The 21,936-nt window shown below is 39.5% G+C and overlaps 1 protein-coding gene across 1 annotated transcript in view; it reads left to right on the top strand.

The window, feature by feature from the left end:
- The window catches only part of LOC143123746 (CUB and sushi domain-containing protein 1-like), a 314,279-nt gene that overhangs the window by 51,700 nt on the left and 240,643 nt on the right, over positions 1–21,936 (top strand). The gene's annotated exons all lie outside the window — the stretch shown is intronic.

Raw genomic sequence — 21,936 nt, 5'->3', positions numbered from 1 at the left:
TCTTTTGTGACCTCCAGTAGCTGACTGTTGATCCATCAAGAATGTGTGGATGTCATAGGATGTGGTGCAATCAGAATCATCCACTTCCATGCTGATTAAAAGGTTCAAAGGAGCATTCTGGATGGTGGATTAGGATTAACAGGCTATATCATGGATTAGCCGCACTCCACGTATGGAAACATTTGAAGTCACACATATCCTGTTCTTAGAAACAAGGGATGTTCAATACTGTTTAGGTATTGGAGATATCACATAAATGCCAGAGAGTGCAAAAAGCCTCAGATAACTTATTTATGGTTCATTTTATTTGTTTTGTAAATGTTTATGTTTGACATTTTAAAATTAATTTAAATGAGGGACAGAATGAAAACTTATTTGTTGATATTTTAATTATTAACACATATTGTATAGATGTACGTAAATAGTAGCATTTCAGATAATATAATACTAAGACATTCACAGACTTGGGCTATGCATTTTGAAGTTCTGCATACTAGGAAATATCTACCATTATGATGTAAATATGACATTAGTCATTCCCTCCTAGGGCATCTGCATTCTTATGCAAGCAAACATCAAACTGTTGTTTCTGCCCACAGACTTACTGCCTGATTCACTTGTGTTTGGTGTTGTTGTTGCTAGCATTCTGTAGCCTACTGTGTGTCTCCCTGGGAAGTGAAACATGACATGGTATGGACCTGCATTTGAAGTGTTAGGCTTGATCCACCTCAGAAGATACGGCTGGGAGCCAGAAGGCCTTGGGACATATCACCTCTGGGCCACAAAGGCGAGACCAGCAGGAGGGCACAATTCATTAACTCTACATGCTTTCTGACCATAACACACCACAGTTCAGAAACAGTTCACTCTCCCACTCAGCAGCTTGCTTGAAAAAAGAAAGCAGGGCTTAACGTCTCACATGTAGTTGCTGTAGCATAGCTAATGCTAACCTGTCTTTGGCCTACTAATTGGCTAATTGGTTGGAGTGATAGAGGAACAGCAGGGTGGGGGTGGGGTCATAAATACTACAAGGGGGAACACCACAGGCAGCTCTTGATACCCTCCAAAAATAAAAAACATCCTCTTTTTCCATGAGAAAGGATAGTGTTTCTTTTATCACCCTAGCACACTCAATCTATTTAATGTGTGGAGGATACTAGGGTTGGAGCAAGGGGAGGACCAGGAATGCTTCCCCAGAGTGCATGGCATTAATTTACCGATGATTAGACTGTGTCAGTATAGCACAATTTAATGTCCGTATAATTAACTTCATATTTTAGTGCAGTCACCTATGGTGTGCTTTTTCACTTTTTCTAGATTATCACGCGGGAAGCTGCGTGTGAATATATTTTTAAAGCTGATGCATGTGTGTCTTTTCTTTTCACCCGGATATCTACTGTGAGGCACAGAGCCAGATTAAAGCCAGATCTGGGCCAGCGTTGTCTGCTATCTGGGCATGATTTTTTTTTTCTGGAGGTAATGAGTTGATTCGAAATAAGTGGAAGTATATATAGGTCACAAGCTGAAGAATGTCGACAATGTTGAAACTTGTGTTGAAAGAAATTTTATGTGCATTTATCTCCTCATTTAAATATGAAAGAATCTGGGGTCTTTTTGATTTATCTCTGACTGACAGTAGTAGGATTAGAAAACTCCCACATGCTTATTAAAATGAGTCCCCCGAATCAGCCAAATAAACTTACTCCTTTTATTTCCTCCCTCAATCACACAGCACACATGACGACAACACAGTGTATAGCATTAAAAAGTAAAAGAGGAAAAAGAAGGAAAAAAAGAAAAAGATTTATAACCAGTCTAAACTTATACATTTTGCTGGAGAATACACTGAAATCACTTAGCTCATTTGCACTTTTGGAGCTGCAACCTAATCATCAGAGGAGGCTAAATTCCCATGGCAGAGACTGTAATCCCCTGAGCCCTGGGCAGAGATGCCGCAGATGGCCAAAGGCACCGCATCACAACAACCCCAACCAGAGCAACATGTTGTGACATATTCCTCAGAAATTAGTGCTATCAAGCCATAGTCATAGTGTGCTGTCTCACTCAGACCTTCGTTGGATGGAATATGCTCTTTGAAATTTTACATAGCGTTATTTCAGCATTGCAATGAATAACTCAGGCACTCTTCAGGGGAGACTTAAGTGATTTATAGAGGAATTGATGCATATAATTTTAGATCTCATCTGCAGGCTTCATATTCTAGTGATCAGGTACAACAGAAAGCAGATATTATAGATTATAGATGCATTTAAATAACTAGCCACAGCCCGACAGGTGTATACTCTTTGGTTCAAGTACGTCCACAAGCCGTGCGAGTTATTCGTGTATGCAGTTTGGCAGGCGGTTATGTTGCCCGCATACCGCCTCCCATGGCCGAAACTGGTATTATGACACCTGTCGGGCTGTGGCTAGTAATTAAGCATGCTAATTCAGATTGATATCTCTGCGGCACTATACCGTGTCATTTTTTTAATGACATCATCGCTCTTATTTCTTTTGATGCGTGTAGCTAATTTTTTTTTGGATATTTTTACCTCAATTCTTACACATGGCACCTTTAAACTTTCCTACTTGCTAGATTTGACCAATCTTCCATAGCCTACGTTCACAAGTAGTTTGAGTAGAACAACTGATCTTCATTATCTCCCTGCTTGTTTACATCTTATCATGTATGGTATTATTTCATGATCGCTAAACGTTTGATTCTTTTTAATGTTGTCATCAGTTAACTTCATTCAACTGCGCTTGTAGGCACTGCCATTCAGTTGTGGATGTTCATAAATTGCGTTTATGGGCGGAGAAAGGCAGAGAAAGGCGCAGTTTACACTAAGGATGGAACGATTGATAAATACGACGGAAACTTGGGTCTGACAGCTTCGCGGTGTGTCCATGACGCTGATAACGCTACGTTTGCAAATGTACGTACATCTGGCCCTGCGTTCGTTATAGATTATTTTAGAACACAGGGCAAATTGCTCTTAAATCAGCTCAGGAGTTTTTACACCAAACACCAAAAGCAGCACAGTGGGCACCACACAGTTGAACAGGCTTGCTAGCTTGGTGACTTATGTCTTTTGGTGTTTGTTGTTTTTACATTTTAAAAGGGTGATCAACCTAGGCCACAGACTGCAGGGAGTTGGAGTGTGTTTATCAGTCCTTTACATAACCATATAGCATGGAAATTATTTGAAGATGACCTCTATAATATGGCCTTTTACTATTGGAGATTGGGGCCAGCTCGGGGTGTGTCCTTGGGCCCTTAGCACCGGTGAATAGCCTCATTCTTCTGTTTTCTTTGCGAGTTGCAATATCAGGGACATGTGAGGTGCATTTCTGCTGTGGGGTAAAACCCCAGTGTCTGGGGAAAAGCAGCAAGCTGGCCCCAGACTTAAATGGAAAAAATGGCCAAAGGAAACAGAAAACAATGCAAGGAACTTTAAAACAGCCCTTAGCAAAATTTGCACGAGTACATGTAAAAGAAATTAGAATGACATTTAAACATGTCATGACATTTTTGGAAACTGTGTCCTTGCTGTTTTTCCAATGTTTTTTTCTTAGATTTTTCTCTATAAATATGTATCATAACCATAGCTAGACAACCTACGATAATGCTTCCTGTCTCACATTTCTGGCTTTATCGTCTTGTTGTTTACCATTACAGAAGTCTCTCATTCAGCCCTGATTCGGCCCTGCCATGCTTTAGGGAACTGGGGCCATTTGGGCCATAGCCTAAGAGATGGAAACAAACAAGCAAAAAAAAAGTCTGAGGCTTTTTCCCAGATACTGGGGTTTACGTAATAGTGGAAATGCACCATGAGACATGCTTCAAAAGTGGCAAATTATTTCATGATGTCTCTTTATTGACATATACATCCATGATGTTACCATATGTCCTAAATTAAAAGAGCTAGTTGATGATAAAGGGTAGTAACATGTAACACAACTTTGAGCTAAAATAAGAAGCCCATTATAGCATCATTAATTATTCAACGAACCTGACCATAGTTGACCTATTTATAAACAAATCCTGCCAATCTTCAGGCTACTTCTTCTTGTTGCTAGTTTGGTGAGACATTGTTTGATAGTCATTGTCTCTCAGTTGATGGAGATTTTTGATGGGCCCTGAAAGAATTAGACCAGTGCCTTTTAATGTCTGTTTAGTGAAACTGTGGTTACAAATGACGTGGAAGCAAAACCGAACTGAGATGTGTTAAGAAAGGGAAACGTTCCCAGGTTTATTACAAGCCGGCTCGGAGGTGAAACATGAAACAAGTTGCCTCAAGTCACCTCCCGATTGTCGTTTCTCACAGCCTTATATTCTGTTAGCAGGGTCTTTGTCTACTCCAGTGGAAAAGTTCAGACACGCCCCGGACATATGCGTGCTTAATTGTCGCCGACCACCTATGGTGAAGTCTGGAATAAGACAAAAGCTGGGTCGTTGTACATGACAAAAGACTTGATTTGCAAATGGTCGAGGCGTGTCTTCACTAGGCACAATCGTCAGTTAATGCAAATATGAAGCAGACAGACTGATGAAGTTAGTTACATTTGTATACAGTATGTTCTTACAAATATTTTTTTCTACATAACTTGCCATGCATCCACCTTCAGTTGTACAGGTCAGTGATGAAGTTTTGCTGCGCTCCCACTAAAAGAACCTGGAGCTGCTGTGTTTGTGTGGCTGTCAGGGTGAAGCATAACATTAGAGCCAGAAAAAAATATATCTGGGGAGCACAACAGCAGAATAACAGTAAATCCCTGTCAAGATGCCACAGTCTGAGTTTTTCCAAGGGTGGCTTCAAGGACACCATTCCTCATAACCTTTCTGCATTCCGTTGGAGAGGTGGGAGAAAAAAAGATAGGTTATAAACATGGCATTAAACTGAAATAAAGTCTGATCTCTGTGAAGTGATGTTCAAGACATTTCAGCTCGGTTTGCACCATAAATATCAAAGGTGGCATTGTAAATCTGAGTGTATGTGATTGCATGCATTAGACCTGCACAAGGCCGAGAATAGAAACCACAGGGCCTGTCTGCTCCAACAGCATGTTCTCAGTACATGATAATAATAACACTACCCGGATGACTCACAGCAAAGAGGTTTGTACCCTTTGAAGGTAAACCAAAGTCATGCCACCATTATACACCCACAAAGGGTAACACTCCAAAATAAGGTGCCATAATAAATAGCAAACTAGTAATTACCTAACCCTTTGTTAATATTTGTTAATTGTTACTAAAATATCTATTTGGCACAAGTTAATAGTTTTTTCATCATTAATTAAATATTAGTTGTTTGCATAAAATCTGTATGTTAATGTTTTAATAAATCTATTAACTAATATTGTATTAATATATGTTAATAGTTAACTAAATATATTTTTGTCACTAATTAACAGTTATTTCTTACATCATTTAAATGTTAAATGTTTATTTACAAACTATATGCTAATATAAAAGTTAATGACATATTATTATTTATCTAGCTTTTCTGATTAGCTTTGTGGATAATTTATGGAATTTATGGTTTATGGCTTTATGGTCTTGTGGGGTGTATAAGGCACCCTACTGCCAGTGGTTGGTTGTGTGAGAGTTTGCGCTCCTCTTCTTCCACTTCATCCTTATTGGATACCTTTGTGGTTGGCTGTCCTGTAATTGGTGACTCTGTTTAGTGTTTGAAAGTAGTGTACTCTTTGCCTTTGGAAGTACTATTTGGTTGCTGCTTGAATTTGGTGAAATTCAGGGGAGGGGGGTGTAACAGAGTTAGAAATGTAGTTTAGTGTTTGTATGTGATTTTCGCCGTAATTAAGCAGCTTTATTGAGATTGGTGTTTTGGAACCCCCTTTGGAGAAACGCTATACTGCAGCTCTGCTGCGTTTTGTCCTTGTATTGTTGCCATAGCCGATCAGAAGCGGTATGCTTTGCATAGACCTCTCCAGAATAAGTCCCGCCTCCGTAACTTCCGTATCCATCCAACTTCCGGGCGTGGATTGTCTATGGGGAATAACATGGCGTTTCGAAATATCATACCGGTAAAACATCTGTAGGTAGCGAAGTTGAAAAAGCTGGTGGGCAGATTGGCCTACACACTTCTGCCATATAGTTTCCACTGGATTTTTTGATTGTCGGTGCCGTTTAAGTAGTATACTATAGACTATACTACTCAAACGGCACCGAAAATAAAAAAATCCAGTGGAAACTAGATGGCAGAAGTGTGTAGGCCAATCTGCCCAGCAGCTTTTTCTACTGTGTCACCTACAGAGTTTGACAGGTACGATCTTTCAAAACGCCATGTTATTTCCCATAGACAATCCACGCCCGGAAGTTGGATGGATACGGAAGTTAGGAGGCGGGATATATTCTGGAGAGGTCTATTGCGTAGGTTGACTGTATAAAGCTCTCCCCTCTTTGTTTTAATTTTTTAATAACTGTAAAATGTTGTTTAAGTTGAAAACTTTGATATACCACCTGTATTATGTTACTTTACATGTATTGTTAAGATTTGGGTGCAATTCTAGCAACTTAAAGAACGTTTATTAATGTTTTCATTATGACCACGAGTTCATACACACTGAGTCTAACGTGACTAGCTTCAAACTCCGCTAGCAACTTTCCATGCATTCAGTGTAGTTTAGCTTAGTGTGCATGGAAAGTGCAATTCAGTCTAGCAGGAAATGAATGTACATTAGTTTAGCATTATGTTTATGCATTACCTCCGTATGGTCTACGTCTGTGAGTGTTTAGTGAGTCTCAGAATATTAATAAACTGTTGTTCTGTGCACCTGAACATTCCATGTCGCATGTCTCCCTTGCTAGTAGGGCTGACAGTGATGGTATAGAAATGATGCATGTAATATAGCCCATTCAACTACTTGTTGTTTTGTTTTAACTTTTCCTTAAGGAATCAATGTGATAAGCCAGTTTTGGTCTCAGTCCCTTCACCGTCTGACTAGTTATATATTACTAATATATTAATAAAGCTTAACCAACTTTATTATAAGGGTCCCCCATACTGATAGTTATATATTACTAATATATGAATTAAGCTTAACCAACTTTATTATAAGGGGCTCCACACTGATAGTTATATATTACTAATATATTAATTAAGCTTAACCAACTTTATTGCAAGCGGTTCCGGCACCGACAACAGTGGCAGCATGTCAAGGTAGCTCCGTGTTTTTTTCTTGAATTTCCCCTTGGGGATCAATAAAGTATCTATCTATCTATTGTAAGGGTCCTATGGAAAGCGGTTCATATTGGGATAGGCAGAAGCACAGTTTAATAACAATTAGTTAAATAATAATAAGTCATTCACTTTTCTATTAACATATAGTTTGCAAATAAACATTTCATATTTAAATGATGCAAGAAATAACTGTTAATTAGTGGCAAAAAGACATTTAGTTAACTATTAACACATATTAATACAATATTAGTTAATAGATTTGCTAAAACATTAACATACAGATTTTATGCAAACAACTAATATTTAATTAATGATTAAAAAACTATTAACTTGTGCCAAATAGATATGTTAGTAACAATTAACAAAGGGTTAGGTAATTACTAGTTTGCTATTTATTATGGCACCTTATTATGGAGTGTTACCCCACAAGGTTTTAAAAATCGTTGTTTATTTATTTATTTGTTCACTCTGATATTGAACAGGGAGGGACCATGTGTATTGATCAGCCTTTCTGTTCTTGCTTCAGTGTCAGCCTGCAGGAGCTAACGGTGGAGCTAATTTTGCTTTGTAAGCCCTGGGTGGATTGTGATTCTGTGATATCTGTATCAATGGGATTTTACATTTTAAATACACTCAAGTTACACATTCAAGGTTATTGTGCAGCTCACAATACAGTAGCCTTTTGCAAAGAAAATATTCAAGGAGTCTTCACCATTCTCACAATTGCTCAAACTGTGGAATATTCATCATTATCTCATAGGGATATTAGCCTACTGTATAGCCTCACATTCTGCTAGTTCAAGGCTAGTCATAGAAAAAAAAAAAGAAATTCATTGGTTTTAGCCCCACTAACAGTTTAACAAAGACCTGCAATAGCATGCTGTATGCATGTAAGTCCACGAGACAAGTGACCATGGTCGCCTAGATGTCTAGTAATCCAATCTCTGCCAGAGATGTTTGATTCCAGACTGAAGTTGTCAGTCAGGGAGGTGCTGTGTTTATTGACTTTTACGTTGTCCTCTGAGAAGTTGAGTTGATATGAGGCACTCTGGTTTGTTTTGATTTAGCCCCGTGGATCGATGCAGGATCAAGGCATGCCATGCACATGTACCGCCGACGCCTCAGTCTCTTGCTCTCATTGCATTTCAAGTGGCAGCCTCATTCCCAGGTTGCATATAACTTGTAACTTGCATTACATATGCACATAAATGATGATAAACTCAATAAGGCGTAATAAATATTTTCTCTGAGTGCTACTGTTGTACTTTAGCTAATGGATAATATGGAGGATTAACTGCAATTCTAATGTGTTAGTGAAAAACATTTGAAGGTTTGATATTTGGATATTACTGTACATAACAAACTGTTGTACAGACAAGTGTGTGCGTGGCAGTTCTTGGTCATGGGATAGTGAGCTTATGTTAAAGTAATTATTTTAAAGTAAGACATTTTAAAGTAAGAAGTTATTTAGGCTGATGCTATTGCTCAGATTATTGATTTCTCTGAGAAGCTGTGTAATAAGAGGCATAATGTACAATCATCTACTTGTTGTGTCACCTTTCCTGTTTGATAAATTACCTTGTTAGGACACTGTGATCATCACTAGCTAATTTAATCGTGTTCCTCATTTATTGATTACTGGTAATTATTTATTGATACATTACAGTAATTATACTATTCTATCAAGATGTTCTAGTCATCAGAGATCAGTGGTGTCTCAATCAGGTAGAAAAGGCCAAGAGACCTTGAACTTGCCAAGCAAATATGCTTATGGCTTGAACATTTTTCTGTTCAAGTTCTTCAACAAATAGGTCCCATTCATGCCCGAGGTTGCTGTGCTCTCTTGGTATACTGTCAGAATGTTTAAAATAATTTTTGTTTGTTGAAATTCAGATTCTATGTTTTAACTTTGATTTAATTTAAAAGACAGTTTGTCCTTGAGGCAGCATTCAGACCATTTGAGAGTCTTACAAATGCTCCATATAAGCACATTTTGTATCAAATAAATGACAGGTACATCAGATCAGTGTCCTCTTTGGGTAGTTTGCTGTTATATTTTTGATTTTATAGAACATTGGGCTCTTGTTAAAACTTTTTTGAATTATTATTATTGTTGTGTATTATTATTGTTATTATTAGTAGTACAAGAAGTATTAGTGATAGTAGTAGTTGGAATAGTAGTAGTGATAGTAGTAGTCAGATATAAAGTCTGCAACTTAAGTTGGCCAAAACGACATTGATATCTCAAGAATCATTCAAATCAATTATCTTATCTAGACTGGAGGAAGTAGTGCATGTAATGCAAAAGTCGGGATCAGTCAGCAGTTATCTTTCACTGGTACTTTAAAAATACATAAGCATGGTATATGTATGTATGTGCCAAAGCAATCCAAGGGTCTCCAATCTTCAGTTTGAACTTCTGCAGCACATGAACAGTGCAGGGCTGTGGCACTCTGCCATTTGGTAACCCAGTGCCAATCTATAGCATGCAAGTGCTGACACAGTGACCTATGCACGGAAAGCAGCGAATGATGCTTGTTTCCTGTGTGCACATTTGATTAATAATATCCAGGAGAAGAGAGGGGAAAACAGGGGAGATCAATCAGGCAGCTGACAGCTTTGTTCCATCAAGTGGCTGAGCTGGCACTGGAGGACCAACTGGCATGAGGGTGTTGCAAATGATTAGTGACTTACCTAAATCCTACTGAAGGGACTGATTGGAATATAGACTTGAGCCAAAAAAAGAGCAGGAAGAAGACCAAAAAAAGAGCAGGAAGTAGACCAAAAAAAAATCCCCATCCTATAACCTTATAGACATGCTTGGCTGATGACCTGGAAACGATGTTTTGTTTTGCTTGTAGATGGATGCTTTTGTGCTCGGGTGGCTGTTATGTCCGCTTGCTCTCTCTCTCTCTCTCTCTTTCTCTCTCTCTCACTCTTTCGCTCCTGCTTCCTGTCTGTGTGCAGTGTTGAAGTCACTTGGCTGCCTTTTTGCGTTTTGTCAGGGCAGCGTGCATTTTATGCGTGGTGGGTAATGATGTCAGTTCTGACACCATGTTGATGGGGAGATCATTTCTAAAAACATGCGGCGTCATGCACCACAGTGCTGCTCAATGACAGCCTTTCAGGAGTGTGCTTAAGTCCTCCACAAATGCTCCCCTTGCTCTCTTTGATGAGACGGCTGACAACGATGCTTTGCTCCCCTTGAATTTCTGATGACTAAAAAGCTTGAAGGCTGAGGGGCATCAAGGTTAGGGTAGTGATTGTGTGTATGTATGTATGTGTGTGTGTGTGTGTGTGTGTGTGTGTGTGTGTGTGTGTGTGTGTGTGTGTGTTTGTTTAGGATATTATAGGATTAAATAATTTCACAAATTCAGTAGACATACAGCATTTAACAAATTACACTTTTATTTTGTGTCTGATGTCTTTGGCTTAGTCTTGTTAAAGTCCTATTTATGTCATTGAAACAAAACAAAACGAAGCAATATACCAGAGGGTTATATAAGGAAACAACATATTAGGTTTTCAAAGACAAAGTAGGTAATTGCTCTACAAACAGACATTTTTAAGTCTAAATGTTAGTGTTTTTGTTAAACCAAACAGAACAACAACAGCAGCAAAACAGTCTTGCAATTTTCCACTGTTCAGACCCATCTTAGTGAGTTATCTGTATGAGGGACTGCTCAATTAATCACACTACCCAGTTTTGGACACTATAGTGATGTGTGGCGATTTTATACTTTTTGTATACAGTAGCCTACTAGCCTCATTGACACCAAACCCTTCTCAGTTGAGATTAAGAGTGGGTCTGGCAAGGGTTCATCGACTTCCAGTAGGGGCATAACTTGCAGTGAAATGAATCTTAAATTGGTGCATTAAACTCTTAACAAATCGTTTCAGAAGTGCGGCAATCTTGTAAACTAAGGCTTTAAATACAGTTGTTTACTTAATTCCAAAGAAATACACGTCCATGCCAGATTAGCGATTGTATTTGCGTGCCCATGTTTTAGGGACATTGGAAATTGGCTTCAATGGCCTCTTGGCCTGGCGGACTAGACGGACCTGCGGAGCAAATCCCAAATTTGCCAACGGTTCGTATGGGTATTCCGAGGCTAATCCAGTACAGTAGCTGAGAATAATATTTTGTTATTGATAAATTGTCTCTAACACCTGTACAATCATGACATATAGCTGAATACATAATTCATACTCAGTTCTCCTAAATTAAAACCACTTACAACTTACAAATTAATCTTTCTGAGTAATGTATGAATGGGAATGCACACTCAAACAGCCTTAAGTTGTTATGGTTATGGTTATGGTTATGGATTTAGCAGACGCCTTTGTCCAAAGCGACACATAAATACAAAACAACATAATAATATTTAAAATTGAACAGGGAACAGATTAAAATGTAGGTCAAATATAGTAAGGAGAATAGTTGTAGTACACAATAATATCAATTCAATCAATAGCCTAATAAAAAAGCAATGTAAAAAAGAGGAAAGGCAATAATAAAACAATAATGTCAATTCAATCAATAATATAAAAACAATGACATGCTAAGACTACATTAAGGAGAATATCAATAATAAACAATAATGTCAAATTAATTAACAGCCCAATTAAAATAAAACAACATTATATAAACCGTAACACATAAGCGCTTAAACAACTAAGTATATGTTGAATAGGAATGTCTTTAGACCCCTCTTAAACGACCCAAAACTACCACAGGAACGGAGAGCACTGGGCAGTTCATTCCACCAACATGGAACCACTGAAGAAAAGAGTCTGGAATTAGACCCAGTTTTCATGACTGGTCGACAAAACATACGCTCACCAGAAGACCGCAGTGGGCGGTTGGGGATGTAAGGCTTGATTATTGAATTAAAATAACTAGGAGCAGATGTAGTTAGTGTCCTATAGGCCAAAGTGAGAGATTTAAATTTAATTCTGGCTACTATAGGGACCCAATGGAGAGTAACTAGGAGAGGAGTTACATGTGTCCTCTTTGGCTGATTGAAGACCAGGCGTGCTCCAGCATTTTGAATCAGCTGTAATGATCTTGTTACACAAGCGGGTAAGCCAGCTAATAGTGAATTACAATAATTCAGCTTAGAGATGACCATGGTCTGAACAAGAAGTTGTGTGGAATCTTGTGTCAGATAAGGTCTGATCTTCCTAATGTTGTAAAGCATAAACCGACATGATTTTGCAATAGAAGCTATATGCTCAGAGAAGTTAAGTCGGTCATCAATTACAACGCCCAAGTTTCGTGCCGATCTAGTTGGGGTCAGTGAAGTTGAGTCAAGCTGGATGTTAATCTGTTGGGGAATAGCTGTTTTAGCTGGAAACACCAAAAACTCTGTTTTTGAGAGATTAAGCTGAAGGTGCCGATCTTTCATCCAGGCTGAAATATCCTTAAGGCATGCAGAAATCCGGTGGGAAACACTAGAGTCATCAGGTGGGAAAGACAGGTAAAGTTGAGTGTCGTCTGCATAACAGTGATAGTCAAATCCATGGGAGCGAATGGTATCACCTAAGGAAGTGGTGTAAATAGAGAAAAGCAAGGGTCCTAATACTGATCCCTGAGGCACACCTGTGGTGAGGTCATGAGACTTAGATACCTGTCCCTGCCAAGACACGTTGAAAGAACGCCCTTTAAGGTAAGATTCAAACCAGTCAAGAGCTTTTCCAGAAATTCCCAGTTCAGATAGTATAGGAGAATGTCATGGTTAACAGTATCAAAGGCTGCAGATAAATCTAGTAGAATTAATACTGATGACTGAGCAGAGCTACTCTCAATGCTTCAGTCACAGACAGAAGAGCAGTTTCAGTAGAATGGCCACTCTTGAAACCAGACTGCATAGGGTCTAGTAGGGTAACACTTTATTTTAAGGTTCACATGTTAGCCACCAATACATACCTAATTAATACCTGTATTAGTGACTTGTAAGGCATGTGTTAGGCAACATTAAAGGAACACGCCACCCAATGTCAGTAGTAATATATGTTCTTACCTTAACTTTCACGAGTTTAGTCATACCTCTCCCGTGTCCGTACGTGCACTCAAACGCTCTGGTGCGCGGCTGGACTGTGTTAGCATGTTGCTATGCTAGCGGGCTTTGACGGCAACTAAGCGTAGAAGTAATCAAAAACATCCACGTTTTACCGACTTAAATACAGTTGCACGAGTAGTTGATAGAAATGCTACGGCCACGCAACATGAAACGTGGCGATTTTCAAAGCGAATAAACCGGAGAACTACAATGTGTGGCGCAATAGCACTTGGGAGTACTTCGACCTAGCGTAGTAGTATTGTTAACACCTAATTGTAGATCCTATCCACCACAGAGTTTAGAATCCATGCTGGATCGACCCTCAGCCTCTCCCTCCCCTCTGAGCGAGAGAGAGGCACACACACTAGAGATGCGCTGAGGGGCTATTATTTCAACCATAACTGCATAGCAAAACGTATCATCCATCAGCCATCCATCAACACCAACGTTTTTTGACCAATCTTCGAAACGGCACCCGCACACCATCCGCTGGTTGTTTTAATGTAGGGGGTGATGCAGCGCTGCTGACGTGAGGCTAGAAAACCCTTGCCTGTTCTAGGAAGACTGATCCAATGCAGCAAATATATTAAAAGGCTAAAGTCGTACATTGGCTATGTTGTAGCCTATCCCCAGAATATCAGCAGCAAACTCAGTCTCTGTCTCGCAAAACAGTCTCCAAATAAAACGCACATCGGCCTGTTGCCTACTGCCAGCTTGTGACAATATATCGTCCAAAATGCTTGATTGCATTGCATTCTCCACATTTTTAGCTACATTTTCATGTACCACATCAGCATTTTTGTTCAGTGAATCTTTTGTAAATTGCTTTAAAATGAATTGCGCTGTCTGTCTGAAAAAGACGCGCTCGTGCAGTCAAAATGAATGGGAGTCTTCAGAACAGGCTTTCAGTCACCCTGACATAACAGTGTGTAAAGTAGCCTATAATGTGAATGACTTGTTATTTTATCAAGGATTTCTTTCTTTTTGCAAAAAATAAAGTACAATAGGCATTAATTAGTAGGCCAGGAGCATGTTGAAATTATGTGGCAAATTGCGTTTTTTATTACAATGATAAAATTGTAAAAGGACGTGACCGAAGCTGAGGCAAGCCAGGCAATAGGCCTATAGGCCCGACGGTAATTGTAAAGCAATTTACAAAAGATTCACTGAACAAAAATGCTGATGTGGTACATGAAAATGTAGCTAAAAATGTGGAGAATGCAATGCAATCAAGCATTTTGGACGATATATTTTCACAAGCTGGCAGAAAAGGCAACAGGCCGATGTGCGTTTTATTTGGAGACTGTTTTGCGAGACAGAGACTGAGTTTGCTGCTGATATTCTGGGGATAGGCTACAACATAGCCAATGTACGACTTTAGCCTTTTAATATATTTGCTGCATTGGATCAGTCTTCCTAGAACAGGCAAGGGCTTTCTAGCCTCACGTCAGCAGCGCTGCATCACCCCCTAACAACCAGCGGATGGTGGGCGGGTGCCGTTTCGAAAATTGGTCAAAAAACTTTGGTGTTGATGGATGGCTGATGGATGATACGTTTTGCTATGCAGTTATGGTTGAAATAATAGCCCATCAGCGCATCTCTAGTGTGTGTGCCTCTCTCTCGCTCAGAGGGGAGGGAGAGGCTGAGGGTCGATCCAGCATGGATTCTAAACTCTGTGGTGGATAGGATCTACAATTAGGTGTTAACAATATTACCACGCTAGGTCGAAGTACTCCCAAGTGCTATTGCGCCACACATTGTAGTTCTCCGGTTTATTCGCTTGGAAAATCGCCACGTTTCACGTTGCGTGGCCGTAGCATTTCTATCAACTACTCGTGCAACTGTATTTAAGTCGGTAAAACGTGGATGTTTTTGATTACTTCTACGCTTAGTTGCCGTCAAAGCCCGCTAGCATAGCAACATGCTAACACAGTCCAGCCGCGCACCAGAGCGTTTGAGTGCACGTACGGACACGGGAGAGGTATGACTCAACTCGTGAAAGTTAAGGTAAGAACATATATTACTACTGACATTGGGTGGCGTGTTCCTTTAACCATTTGTTAGGTGTGTATTCACACATTTCTTGTTCATGATGAATTAGGCCTTTATTATTGATATAATCTTAATAATGACCTTGTAAGCCTTGATCTCTACATACTAATTAGTAGTAAGTACCAAAATAGAATATGCATAACCTACTTGTATACTGTCTGAATAAATCCCAAATAGTAGGAGAACAGTTGTAGAATAAGGAAGTGTGTGGGTATGGCTCAACCTCATTGCTGCATTTCACTGCCCAGGTTGCTGTGTGAAATAGCACTTAATAACTGGGAGATTGGCTCCCATTCTAAAGTGGAAACTGATTCCTTGGTAGCAAGCACATTATCATCAGTAATACCTCTGCAGAATGTACTTATTAGTCATGAATTGGTTCCATATTCTAAAGTCAGGCATTATTATTATTAAAAATTATATGATGGGAACAGTCTAGACTATAACTCCTGGTCAATACAGACATTCTTTACCCTTAATACATTGCTAGTGCATACATTGTTCATTCAAAATATGGTCCCTGTTCTAAAGTAGAGGCTGGGACAATGTTTATTTAACAAGTTCTGTAAACATGTTACATTGTACTCTCAATGAGCTCACAAAGCACAAAAAGACTAGTAATACCTTCTCCCAATACTGATAAAATACTAGTCCACTCTGGCAAGTAAATAGCAAATGTTCTTTTGTGTGATTTCTTTACTGCTACTGTAGTTTTCAGGCAAATAGGCCTGCTGTGTACAAGTTTTTGATATGTGGTAGGTGGGCCCCGTTTCATAGAAGACCACCACAGATGTGTTGAATGACAATTCTTTTGCCCTTTTTATTTGTTTAAAAGACGTGTTTTTACCCTGTCAGTTCTAGTTAAAACTAGCTTTTGCTAGTCTTTTTGTGCTTTGTGAGCTCATTGAGAGTACAATGTAACATGTTTACAGAACTTGTTAAATAAACATTCTCAGTGCTGTCACTTTTCTCATCTTCTTTTCTATTGTTAACACCCTCCCAGCCTCTACTTTAGAACAGGGACCATATTTTGACATATCATGACTAATAAGTACATACTGCAGAGGTATTACTGATGATAATGTGCTTGCTGTCAAGGAACCAGTTTCCACTTTAGAATGGGAGCCAATCTCCCAGTTATTAAGTGCTATTTCACACAGCAACCTGGGCAGTGAAATGCAGCAATGAGGTTGAGCCATACACTTGCTTATTCTACAACTGTTCTCCTACTATTTGGGATTTATTCAGACAGTATACAAGTAGGTTATGCATATTCTATTTTGGTACTTACTACTAATTAGTATGTAGAGATCAAGGCTTACAAGGTCATTATTAAGATTATATCAATAATAAAGGCCTAATTCGTCATGAAAAGAAATTTGTGAATACACACTTAACAAATGGTTAATGTTGCCTAACACATGCCTTACAAGTCACTAATACAGGTATTAATTAGGTATGTATTGGTGGCTAACATGTGAACCTTAAAATAAAGTGTTGCCTCTAGTAGATTATTCTGATGAAGAAAGTCACAAACTTGCTTGAAGACCACTTTCTCCAAAACCTTTGACAAGAAAGGAAGAAGGGAGACAGGTCTGTAGTTCTTCACCTCAGTTGGATTAAGTGTACTTTTCTTTAGCAGAGGTGTAACCCTAGCCTGTTTAAAAAGTTGTACAATGAGTATTCTTTCTAACGCAAATATCAGTATCAAAAATGGTGCTAAACAACAAAAGGGAGCCACAGCATTTCTGTGTGATATTTCCGAGGAATGAAAATGCTGTAAGTGATGATGGGTTTTTTTTTTTGCTGTCTTCCACCAGACTTGGCCTCTGTGGGAGTCCGCCTCCTCCCTCCTATGAGTGGTGTCCACACGTTAAGTCATTGGCAGGCGGAGATGGAGATGTGTTTGGAAGGTTCCAGAGTGATTAATACGGCCAGGCTGTGTTTAAATTTGAGTCGATTTAGCTGATTATAGAGTCCAGGATAGTCCCCGAGACTGTTTTGTTTTTCTCTCTGTGTGAATCTAGCCAAAGCCAGAGAGCTCACTTACTCCTTAAAAGTGTTGCTAATAGCAACTCTGAGGAAAATTATAGGCATAGCCATAAAACGGTAGCTATTCTTGTCCTGGTCCTCAAAACACTGACAGTAAACAGTAAAAAGCTACCTTTTGGAATGTATCAGCCAAACCTTTAGAGACTGGGGTAATGGGCCATGGAAAATTAGCATGTAGCTACTTTGATTTGATTGATAACTCGTCATTACTTTTTGGTCACCTCTAAGGAGCAATGTCAGATACTTAGAAGTTTGGTGCAGGACTTGACATGCAAAGCCTCTGAGAACATTTGATAGGGTAAGCAAATTCATGAATAGCAATGTGCTCTTGTAGAAACAGGAATTAGTCAGCTTATGAAAATATCTTTGTAATAATTAGAATGGATGTCAACATAATAATGTAAATTTTTAAATCTTTTTTTGGCTGTTGACCCACAGCTTTTCCCATCCATTTTCAATTTCATCGGTTCAGATCAGCTAATCCCTATATAATTTATGCTTGTTCTGGGCCCTTTTCTCCCCTATTCTCCTACTTTGACCAAACTTTGTGTGGCGGTATCAGGATTAGCCTTCCTGCCGTTTGATAGGGCTTCTTATTTCATTCCAGCCACAGCGACTCAGCTGCGTATCTCTGCTTACATTCTTTTGGCACTTATATCTGACACAAAATCCAATCAAGCTTAGTTGGCCGCTGATTCTGGCAAAGGTTCTCCCCTCTTATCTTGCCATGCGCCCTTGTCACGCTGACTGCTATAGCAGTTCTATTGCTTTAAACACACTTTGATGCGGGGGAGTTCAAACTATTGATTAATGCGTAGCTCGCAAGCACTTTTTTACTCTACCTGAGAGATGCCACAGAGTCGATAGAAAGTGAGTGGCAGAGTCTGGGACACAACTGGATGTGCTCTGCTCCACAGTCCTACTGTATGCTTTTATGCCATACTTATGGCATAAATTATTAATCTATTGGTTATCTAGGTATAATTTTAGGTAGGAATGTCTCTGTTGCGTTGCGTTTTTACACGTGCGCTGTAATTTTGCAATGTTTGGTCATATATGCTGCTGTCGTCATGTGCTGTTTTCCATGAATTAGTTATGTTCTCTCATTTCTGCACTTGAGTCATTGATTCAGATGATCTGGCTAAAAGAGAGCCCATTATTGCAATCTGGAAGATGTCTCCAGTGAGGTAATGTGTGCTGAACAGTCAGTTTTACAAATTGTGGTCAATAAGAATTTTGTTCAGGCTGTTAGTCATGTGTTTGCATGCTGGCTAGATGGCCATAGGTTGCATAGAGCCCCTTTCAGGGGTGGAAGGGAGGGAGGGAGAAAGGGAGGGAGAGAAGAAGGGAGCAAGAGAGCAAAAGAGAGAGAAAGAGAGAAAGAGATGGAGAGGGAGAGTGAGGGGAATTTGTTTACTGCATTTGTACGCGATCCCCTCAGTAAGCAACAGTGACGAGGGCGTGTTCCATAAATCCTAACAAACGCAGAGGTGTTTTTTTGCGCCAGGGATGGAATGGAAGGGCGCATGCGAGAGGAAATTACGGGGATATAATGCCATCCATCTCTGCCTCGACTGCTCGCAGCCCGCCGCTCCTTTGTTTTCGTCAGTCATGCATTATTTAGTATCGCCTTAAACATCATCACCGCGCTGTCATGAGGACGTCTACGGCTCATTTCACAAGCCAAGTAACGAGCCAATTTCTTAAAAAATAAGCATCTCCACCCACACTTCTACCGGTGATTTAATTATTGATTAGCCTGTTGCCAGTGTTTGATGTGTGCTGGGTGAAAATGATGTTGGGCCAACTCTGAGAAGGCAGTGTTTTCTCAACTGAAATGTGTTTGCTCTTTCTATTTCTTAAAATGGTACAAAATTGTCTGGAATAAAGATTGATTATCCCAGACAACAAAAACACAAACCCAAGAGATTGGAGACCTGAGTGTAATGATAGTGACCTGACATTGCTTGCTAATTGCAAGACAATTTAAATCAATGTTTTATTTATTTATTTATTTATTTTATTTTTCAAATATGTCTGCTTATTTTATTTCATTGCAACCAACCATTGCATAATTCATTGCAACCAACCATTGCATTTAGTGCAGAATTACACAGAACTATAACTGATGTAACCATGGAAACCAAGGATTAAAAGGAGCCTTTATTGCAACTTTAGTCAAGAGAGACGACGGCCAAGATGAACTGTGGCTGCAATCTGTCAATCTCTAATCCAAAATGGTCATTGTAATCGCTCTATAATATTGTAATTACACATCTTTTTGATCTGTCTGTAAATGGGGGCTGTGTTCCTCTGGTTTGTATAGCCAGTAGGTGTATCAAAGTTGCTTAATTGCAGGAGTGGAGGGGTGCTGTGACCTGCAGCAAACCTTCATGTTGGTGAGCTCACGCCTGCATCAGTAACTGTCGTCTGCATATAACTTTGTGAGCAGAAACAAAGAAGCTGTGATGATCTAAATGATTTGGGTGTGGCAGGTGCTGCTGCAGTAACCAAACCGAGATGTGTCCTATTTTAGGTGTGGACTCCTTCCACCCAAATGTCACATTAAGCTAATGAATTATGCATAGCTTACTTTATCTCTCAAAGAATTTAACTTGCACAGATGCCATTAAGTATGTCTTAACACAGAAATACCACAGCATTACAGCACCACAGAAAGGCTGTGTTCTCAATTCCTCTCAAAACACTCTTGCCTCACTCTTATGTTTCAATATCTTATTTTCAATATTTTAGGTTCTATGTATGTACATATACAGTACTCTAAAACGGTGTATCAGGTATTTATGTGTTATTATTGTTGTTGTTGTTGTTTGATAGTTGTTGTTTATTGCAGTGGTTCCCTGTTGTTGTAAGTATAGTTAAACACAGAGGATGTGAGGCCTGCATGTGTGTGTGTTTGTGTGTGTGTGTGTGTGTGTGTGTGTGTGTGGGTGTGGGTGTGTGTGTGTGTGTGTGTTGTGTGTATGTGCGTGTGTGTGTGTGTGTGTGTTGGTTGTGTGGGTGTATGTGTGTGTGAGTGTGTTGTGTGTATGTGCGTGTGTGTGTGTTTGTGTGTGTGTGTTGGTTGTGTGGGTGTGTGTGTGTGTGTGTGTGTGTGTGTGTGTGTGTGTGTGTGTGTGTGGGTGGGTGGGTGTGTGTGTGTGGGTGTGTGTGTGTGTTCACAGTCTTTGCTCAGGTTATGAGTAAGGTTCACAGACACCAATAACAAGCGGGCTACAGCTAAAAAAAAGCTAAAAAAAAGACACAGAGACAGAGGGATGGTGGTTAGAGAGGGAAAAAGAGATAGAGAATGAGAAGTTGAAAGAGAGAGAGAGAGAGAGATGGACAGAGCATGGTACAGTGACAGACAGGTTCTGTGAGGGAGAGTGTGTTGTTGTTTAGAGCACTCAAAAGCTCAAAAGCACTGCAGGGCATTTCTTCTGTCTTTTCTCTTTGGATGAAGGCGCTCTGGGAGCAGTGGAATGGAAGGGGGCTCTCTTCAACTTAACATGGGAGTGGGCTGCATGGCCAAGGTGTTTTAGGACAGGTGCATGACATCTTTAGAAACCTCCACTCGAGCTTGCACACAATCACACAATGTTTGTATCACTGTGCACCTCTTCCTGCATGTTGGAGGAGTGGTCGCCGAGTTGCTTTGATAAACCTGTGGCCTTGGTCACAGTGCTAAAAGGACATCTTGATAATGTGGGCTATAACAGCAAGCACGGGTTAAAGGTTTGTTTGTACATTAATGTTGCATCTTTGAACACAAGTAAAATCCATTTGTCGTAAATCACCGCAAGGAAAAGGCAAAGACTGCATAAATAAAAAAAACAACAACAATTGGTTGTTGACTTTCATGCATGAGGCATTGCTCACATGCACACACACACACACACAAACACACGCACACATGCACACATGCCTGCACGCACGCACACACTCACCACACACAAACATACTAATACTCACAGGCAAACACAAAAGTGAACTGAACACACCACTTAAGCAGCCAAGAGCAATAAATAAGATGATTAAAATGACTGGAACAATATCTAAGCAGACTTTATTTCACTGATGTCCCAATTAATTCTCTTTTGATAGTACTATAAGTGTGTTAAGTCCCAAAACATATTTTTAGCACTCTGCTAGATCTCATCACAAAACTGAGGTGATCAGCCATACCGTATTTGTGAATAAAATGAAAAGATTCATTCTCCAAAGGACTTTTTACACTGTAAAAAAAAAATAGTTGAGGATATTGAAAATTTGCAGGCAACCGTCTGCATTCAGAATTTTATGATTTGCCAATGATGTTCCCATGATAATCTCAATAAACATTACAGTGTTATCATAGTTAAGTATTCTTATTTAAGTCAATTTTCAATTCCTCATTGTACCAACAGGGATTAATCTGTTTGCTGAACAGTCGGCATGTTTTGCCAACGATGTTCCCATGATAATCTCAACTATGATAACACTGTAATGTTTATTAAGAATTCTTAATTAAGTCAATTTTCAATTCCTCATTCTACCAACACGGATTAGTCTTTTTGCTG

This window comes from Alosa pseudoharengus, unplaced genomic scaffold (genome assembly GCF_046254945.1).
Source record: "Alosa pseudoharengus isolate Yale_2024_CS ecotype anadromous, Long Island Sound unplaced genomic scaffold, YU_APseudo_1.1 YU_APseudo_1.1_scf_15, whole genome shotgun sequence".
In the NCBI taxonomy this organism is placed as follows: domain Eukaryota; kingdom Metazoa; phylum Chordata; class Actinopteri; order Clupeiformes; family Clupeidae; genus Alosa; species Alosa pseudoharengus.
The sequence above is the reverse complement of the archived record's forward strand: the minus strand, read 5'-3'. Positions and strand labels throughout refer to the sequence as shown.